Below are 9037 nucleotides of genomic sequence, written 5' to 3' on the forward strand. Positions count from 1 at the left end.
CCCACACCCATATTTCCTAGAGAAGCTACAAGATGGTGAGGCAAATTCCTGTCAAAAATAAATACAAATGAAAAAATTATGTTCTCTGTATAATAAGTGAAATATTATATCAATATTTTTAGAGTGGCTCCTATATTTGTAGGATTATTGTTTTGCTAGCCACAACTCAAAACATAATTTTGCCTTTCAAAATAATTATTGTTAGAGAAATTATGATTTAACAAACCTGTCTAGAAGAAGGGGGAGTTAGAAAGATAAAAGAAGCATTTTAAGAAGATGGGAAATATATTAAACAAATATCCCTGTGAATTATTAGGGAAAAATTAAAGAAAAGAACGCATGAACATGAATGAAAGGGAGGCCATTTTGATTTGAACAGGATACTGAAAATTCATGTTTATTTTTAAATTGCCCTTCAGTGTGCCTCTAATTCATGACACCTCATCTTTTCATTTCCTTGTGAAAAATACAGTCCTCCTTGCCAAGTCCATGAAGCTTGCTTGACTTGTTGATTCCTTAGGCTATAAATAAAGGGGTTCAGCATGGGAGTTACTGAGATGTTTAGCACAGCTACTCCCTTGCTCAAAGACACCCTGTCTTTTGCTGAGGGTTTAATGTACCCGAAAATGCAACTACTATAAGAGATGGATACAACAATCATGTGGGAAGAACATGTGGAAATGGCCTTTGTCCTCTGACTAGCAGAAGGAATCCTCAAAATTGTTCTGATGATATATATGTAAGACAGAAATACTAATGCCAATGTGAACATTAGAGAAAACACAGCATAGGAAAAACCCATTATCTCCAGGAATTTTGTATCTGAACAAGAAAGTTGCAGCAGGGGAAAATAATCACAGGTAAAATGGTCAATAATGTTAGATCTACAGTAATCAAGCTTTAACAGCAACATGAGCACAGGGAATACGATTAAGAATGAAGGCAGCCGGGGGCGGAGCCAAGATGGCGGACTAGGCAGACGCTACCTCGGATCCCTCTTACAACAAAGACACGGAAAAACAAGTGAATCGATCACATACATAACAATCTACGAACCCTGAACAACAAACACAGATTTAGAGATGGAGAACGAACTAATACGGGGAAGCAGTGATTGTTTTCAGAGCCTGGAGCCAGCATACCAGTCAGGTACGGCACAAGCACAGAGAGCTGCTCCACCCCCCTGAACTAACCCCGGGAGGGGAACCAGCCTGTTCCGCGGGCGGCGTGGGACGAAGCCGGTAGGAGAAGTCCCCGGGAGGCAGTGACTGGTCTTGGAACTGGGAGAGCAGCGTCCCAGCCAGGGAACCATCCCGCCAGGATTTGGACTGGACGCAGGTACGGCATAAACACGGAGAGCTGCTCCACCCCCCTGAACTAACCCCGGGAGGGGGCCCGGCCGGATCGCGCGGGTTGCGTGGGAAGCAGCCAGTAGGAGAAGTCCCTGGGAGGCAGCGACTGGTATTGGAGCGGGAAGAACAGCGTCGCAGCCGGGACACTTGGTCGCGGCACAAGCACGGGAAGCTCCTCCACCCACCTGAACTAACCCCGGGAGGGGGCCCAATCGGTTCGCGGAAGTGGCACGGCAACGCGGCTGGAGGGACGAGAAGTCCAGGAAGGAAGCGACTGATATTGGAGTCGAGAGTGCACCGTCCCAGTAGGGGAGCCTTGACGCTGGACGTGGGGCTGGAAGCGGAGGATCTGACCGTGACTCCAGCGGGCCAGACCCCCTGGGGGCAATCTCCACACAGCCAGCACACATAGGCGATGCGCCCCACGGGAATCTCAGATATAATAGTCATTCCAAGCAAGACAAGCAACTCTGGCTATATTCTGAGGTGCTACTCTCCTATCTCTCTGTTCCCTCCCCCACCCTCCCCAGGCGGCTTCATTAACATCCGAATAGCCTGAGCCAGAGGGAGAACTCTGATAGGGATCTGACTGCATTTTTTTTTTAGCGGATTTTCTGGAAAAACTTGTTTCCCAGTGATGGCTCGGAGACAACATTCCATATCAAACCACTTAGAGAAGCAGACCATGACAGCTTCTCCAACCCCCCAAACAAAACAATCAAAATCTTTCCCAAAAGAAGATACAATCCTGGAATTATCCGATACAGAATATAAAAAACTAATTTACAGAATGCTTCAAGACATCACAAATGAAATAAGGCAAACTGCAGAAAAAGCCAAGGAACACTCTGATAAAACTGTTGAAGAACTCAAAAAGATTATTCAAGAACATAGTGGAAAACTTAATAAGTTGCAAGAATCCGTAGAGAGACAGCATGTAGAAATCCAAAAGATTAACAATAAAATTACAGAATTAGACAACGCAATAGGAAGTCAGAGGAGCAGACTCGAGCAATTAGAATGCAGACTGGGACATCTGGAGGACCAGGGAATCAACACCAACATAGCTGAAAAAAAATCAGATAAAAGAATTAAAAAAAATGAAGAAACCCTAAGAATCATGTGGGACTCTATCAAGAAGGATAACCTGCGGGTGATTGGAGTCCCAGAACAGGGAGGGGGGACAGAAAACACACAGAAAATAGTTGAAGAACTCCTGACAGAAAACTTCCCGGACATCATGAAAGACGAAAGGATATCTATCCAAGATGCTCATCGAACCCCATTTAAGATTGATCCAAAAAGAAAAACACCAAGACATATTATCATCAAACTCACCAAAACCAAAGATAAACAGAAAATTTTAAAAGCAGCCAGGGAGAAAAGAAAGGTTTCCTTCAAGGGAGAATCAATAAGAATAAGTTCAGACTACTCAGCAGAAACCATGCAGGCAAGAAGGGAATGGGACGACATATACAGAACACTGAAGGAGAAAAACTGCCAGCCAAGGATCATATATCCAGCAAAACTCTCTCTGAAATATGAAGGCGAAATTAAGATATTTACAGATAAACACAAGTTTAGAGAATTTGCAAAAACCAAACCAAAGCTATAAGAAATACTAAAGGATATTGTTTGGTCAGAAAACCAATAATATCAGATACCAGCACAATACAAGGTCACAAAACAGAACGTCCTGATATCAACTCAAATAGGGAAATCACAAAAACAAACAAATTAAGATTAATTAAAAAAAAAATACACATAACAGGAAATCATGGAAGTCAATAGGTAAAAGATGACAATAATCAAAAAGAGGGACTAAATACAGGAGGCATTGAACTGCCAGATGGAGAGTGATACAAGGCGATATAGAATAATACAAGTTAGGTATTTACTTAGAAAAATAGGGGTAAATAATAAGGTAACCACAAAAAGGTATAACAACTCTATAACTCAAGATAAAAGCCAAGAAAAATGTAACAACTCAACTAACATAAAGTCAAACACTATGAAAATGAGGATCTCACAATTTACTAAGAAAAATGCCTCAGCACAAAAAAGTATGTGGAAAAATGAAATTGTCAACAACACACATAAAAAGGCATCAAAATGACAGCTCTAAAAACTTATGTATCTATAATTATGCTGAATGTAAATGGACTAAATGCACCAATAAAGAGACAGAGAGTCACAGACTGGATAAAGAAACACGATCCATCTATATGCTGCCTACAAGAGACACACCTTAGACTTAGAGACACAAACAAACTAAAACTCAAAGGATGGAAAAAAATATATCAAGCAAACAATAAGCAAAAAAGAAGAGGAGTAGCAATATTAATTTCTGACAAAATAGACTTTAGACTTAAATCCACCACAAAGGATAAAGCAGGACACTATATAATGATAAAAGGGGCAATTGATCAGGAAGACATAACCATATTAAATATTTATGCACCCAATGACAGGGCTGCAAGATACATAAATCAAATTTTAACAGAATTGAAAAGTGAGATAGACACCTCCACAATTATAGTAGGAGACTTCAACACCGCACTTTCGGAGAAGGACAGGACATCCAGTAAGAAGCTCAAGAGAGACACGGAAGACCTACTTACAACAATCAACCAACTTGACCTCATTGATTTATACAGAACTCTCCACCCAACTGCTGCAAAATATACTTTTTTTTCTAGTGCACATGGAACATTCTCTAGAATAGACCACATATTAGGTCATAAAACAAACCTTTGCAGAATCCAAAACATCGAAATATTACAAAGCATCTTCTCAGACCACAAGGCAATAAAACTAGAGATCAATAATAGAAAAACTACGGAAAAGAAATCAAATACTTGGAAAATGAACAATACCCTCCTGAAAAAAGACTGGGTTATAGAAGACATCAAGGAGGGAATAAGAAAATTCATAGAAAGCAACGAGAATGAAAATACTTCCTATCAAAACCTCTGGGACACAGCAAAAGCAGTGCTCAGAGGTCAATTTATATCGATAAATGCACACATACAAAAAGAAGAAAGAGCCAAAATCAGAGAACTGTCCCTACAACTTGAACAAATAGAAAGTGAGCAACAAAAGAATCCATCAGGCACCAGAAGAAAACAAATAATAAAAATTAGAGCTGAACTAAATGAATTAGAGAACAGAAAAACAACTGAAAGATTTAACAAAGCCAAAAGCTGGTTCTTTGAAAAAATTAACAAAATTGATAAACCATTGGCTAGACTGACTAAAGAAATACAGGAAAGGAAACAAATAACCCGAATAAGAAACGAGAAGGACCACATCACAACAGAACCAAATGAAATTAAAAGAATCATTTCAGATTATTATGAAAAATTGCACTCTAACAAATTTGCAAACCTAGAAGACATGGATGAATTCCGGGAAAAACACTACCTACCTAAACTAACACATTCAGAAGTAGAACAACTAAATAGACCCATAACAAAAAAAGAGATTGAAACGGTAATCAAAAAACTTCCAACAAAAAAAGTCCTGGCCCGGACGGCTTCACTGCAGAGTTCTACCAAACATTCAGAGAAGAGTTAACACCACTACTTCTGAAGGTATTCCAAAGCATAGAAAATGACGGAATACTACCCAACTCATTCTATGAAGCCACCATCTCCCTGATACCAAAACCAGGTAAAGACATTACAAAAAAAGAAAATTATACATTTTTTTATATCCCTCATGAACATAGATGCAAAAATCCTCAACAAAATTCTAGCCAATAGAATCCAACAACACATCAAAAAAATAATTCACCCTGATCAAGTGGGATTCATACCAGGTTTTTTTTATGCAAGGCTGGTTTAATATCAGAAAAACCATTAATGTAATCCATCACATAAATAAAACAAAAGATAAAAACCACATGATCTTATCAATTGATGCAGAAAAAGCATTTGACAAAGTTCAACACCCATTTATGATAAAAACTCTTACCAAAATAGGAATTGAAGGAAAATTCCTTAACATAATAAAGGGCAACTATGCAAAGCCAACAGCCAATATCACTCTAAATGGAGAGAACCTGAAAGCATTTCCCTTGAGAACGGGAACCAGACAAGGATGCCCTTTATCACTGTTCTTATTCAACATCGTTCTTGAAGTCCTAGCCAGGGCAATTAGGCTAGACAAAGAAATAAAAGGTGTCCGGATTGGCAAGGAAGAAGTAAAGTTATCACTATTTGCAGATGACATGATTATATACACAGAAAACCCTAAGGAATCCTCCAGAAAACTACTGAAACTAATAGAAGAGTTTGGCAGAGTCTCAGGTTATAAGATAAACATACAAAAATCACTTGGATTCCTCTACATCAACAAAAAGAACACCGAAGAGGAAATATCCAAATCAATACCATTCACAGTAGCCCCCAAGAAGATAAGATACTTAGGAATAAATCTTACCAAGGATGTAAAAGACCTATACAAAGAAAACTACAAAGCTCTACTACCAGAAATTGAAAAGGACATACTTAAGTGGAAAAACATACCTTGCTCATGGATAGGAAGACTTAACATGGTAAAAATGTCTATTCTACCAAAAGCCATCTGTACATTTAACTCACTTCCGATCCAAATTCCAATGTCATATTTTAAGGGGATAGAGAAACAAATCACCAATTTCATATGAAAGGGAAAGAAGCCCCGGATAAGCAAAGCACTACTGAAAAGGAAGAAGAAAGTGGGAAGCCTCACTTTACCTGATTTCAGAATCTATTATACAGCCACAGTAGTCAAAACAGCCTGGTAGTGGTACAACAACAGGCACATAGACCAATGGAACAGAATTGAGAACCCAGGCATAGATCTATCCACGTATGAGCAGCTGATATTTGACAAAGGACCAGTGTCAATTAATTGGGGAAAAGATAGCCTGTTTAATAAATGGTGCTGGCATAACTGGATATCCATATGCAAAAAAATGAAACAGGACCCATGCCTCACACCATGCACAAAAACTAACTCCAAGTGGATCAAAGACCTAAACATAAAGACTAAAACGATAAAGATCATGGAAGAAAAAATAAGGACAACATTAGGAGCCCTAATACAAGGCATAAACAGAATACAAAACATTACCAAAAATGATGAAGAGAAACCCGATAGCTGGGAGCTCCTAAAAATCAAACACCTATGCTCATCTAAAGACTTCACCAAAAGAGTAAAAAGACCACCTACACACTGGGAAAGAATTTTCAGCTATGACATCTCCGACCAGCGCCTGATCTCTAAAATCTACATGATTCTGTCAAAACTCAACCACAAAAAGACAAACAACCCAATCAAAAAGTGGGCAAAGGATATGAACACACATTTCACTAAAGAAGATATTCAGGCAGCCAACAGATACATGAGAAAATGCTCTCGATCATTAGCCATTAGAGAAATGCAAATTAAATCTACGATGAGATTCCATCTCACACCAGCAAGGCTGGCATTAATCCAAAAAACACAAAATAATAAATGTTGGAGAGGCTGCAGAGAGATTGGAACTCTTATACACTGCTGGTAGGAATGTAAAATGGTACAACCACTTTGGAAATCTATCTGGCATTATCTTAAACAGTTAGAAATAGAACTACCATACAACCCAGAAATCCCACTCCTCGGAATATACCCTAGAGATACAACAGCCTTCACACAAACAGATATATGCACACCCATGTTTACTGCAGCTCTGTTTACAATAGCAAAAAGTTGGAAGCAACCAAGGTGTCCATCAACGGATGAATGGGTAAATAAATTGTGGTATATTCACACAATGGAATACTACGCATCGATAAAGAACAGTGACGAATCTGTGAAACATTTCATAACATGGAGGAACCTGGAAGGCATTATGCTGAGCGAAATTAGTCAGAGGCAAAAGGACAAATATTGTATAAGACCACTATTATAAGATCTTGAGAAATAGCCAACCTGAGAAGAACACACACTTTTGTGGTTACGAGGGGGGGAGGGAGGGAGGGTGGGAGAGGGTTTTTTATTGATTAATCAGTAGATAAGAATTGCTTTAGGTGAAGGGAAAGACAACACTCAATACATGGAAGGTCAGCTCAATTGGACTGGACCAAAAGCAAAGAAGTTTCCGGGATAAAATGAATGCTTCAAAGGTCAGCGGAGCAAGGGCGGGGTTCTGGGGAACATGGTTTGTGGGGACTTCTAAGTCAATTGGCAAAATAATTCTATTATGAAATCATTCTGCATCCCACTTTGAAATGTGGCGTCTGGGGTCTTAAATGCTAACAAGCGGCCATCTAAGATGCATCAATTGGTCTCAACCCACCTGGAGCAAACAAAAATGAAGAACACCAAGGCCACATGACATCTAAGAGCCCAAGAGACAGAAAGGGCCACATGAACCAGAGGCCTACATCATCCTGAGACCAGAAGAACTAGTTGGCGCCCGGCCACAATCGATGACTGCCCTGACAGGGAGCACAACAGAGGACCCCTGAGAGAGCAGGAGATCATTGGGATACAGACCCCAAATTCTCATAAAAAGACCAAACTTAATGGTCTGACTGAGTCTAGAGGAATCCCGGCAGCCATGGTCCCCAGACCTTCTGTTTGCACAGGACAGGAACCATCCCCGAAGACAACTCATCAGACATGAAAGGGACTGGTCAGCGGGTGGGAGAGAGACGCCGATGAAGAGTGAGCTAATTATATCAGGTGGACACTTGAGATTGTGTTGGCAACTCTTGTCTGGAGGGGGATGGGAGAATAGAGAGAGAGGGAAGCCGGCAAAATTGTCACGAAAGGAGAGACTGAAAGGGCTGACTCAAGAGGGGGAGAGCAAGTGGGAGTAGGGAGTGAGATGTATGTAAACTTATATGTGACAGACTGATTGGATTTGTAAACGTTCACTTGAAGCTTAATAAAAGTTAATTAAAAAAAAAAATTAAAAAAAAAAAAGAATGAAGCCAGCCGCGAAGAGAAGACAAGCAGTGTGCAGACTCTGCGATTCATGATAGTCACATAATGCAAGGGTTTGCAGATGGCCACATAGCGGTCATAGGACATGGCAGCCAGAAGGTAAAACTCTGTGACCCCCAAGAGAATTAAAAAGAATAACTGAGCAATGCAGTTATTAAAGGAAATGGTTTTATCTCCTGTAATAATGATGCCCAGGAACTTGGGTATACTGACAGTTGTGAATGAAACCTCTAATAAGGAGAAATTCCTGAGGAAGAAATACATGGGTGTCTGGAGGCGGGAATTCAGCAGTGTGAGCCTGATAATGGTCAGGGTTCCAGTGGTGCTGAGCATGTAGGTGATGAACAGAAAGACAAAAATCACACTCTGAAGCTTTGGGTCATCTGACAATCCCAAGAGGACAAACTCTGTTATTGCTGTATGGTTTCTCATTCTTCAGTTGCTTATTTGTTTTTCTCCTGCCAGATCTGTAGGAGAAAGCACAAAGGACAAACTTGAAAAGAAGACTACATTAACAAAATATCCAAGTGTGGAGCTGGAAGTTGGCTAAAAGCGTATGTTTTTTCACCTTCAAGGGAAATTTAAAGCACCCACATAATGACAGCAATGCTTTAGTTTCTTTTATTTCACAGGTGAACACTTGGGTGAAAGCCAGTTACAAAACCAAACTCAAAAACTTGACAGTATCACACTGCTTAAAGTGATTC

The 9037-nt window shown here is 39.9% G+C and overlaps 1 pseudogene; it reads right to left on the minus strand.

Moving 5' to 3' along the window:
• Positions 1-449: 449 nt before the first annotated feature.
• Positions 450-8762, minus strand: LOC126064041 (olfactory receptor 6C1-like; annotated as a pseudogene).
• Between the last annotated feature and the right edge of the window lie 275 nt (positions 8763-9037).

The sequence above is a fragment of the Elephas maximus genome, chromosome 20 (assembly GCF_024166365.1).
Source record: "Elephas maximus indicus isolate mEleMax1 chromosome 20, mEleMax1 primary haplotype, whole genome shotgun sequence".
Taxonomy (NCBI): Eukaryota; Metazoa; Chordata; class Mammalia; order Proboscidea; family Elephantidae; genus Elephas; species Elephas maximus.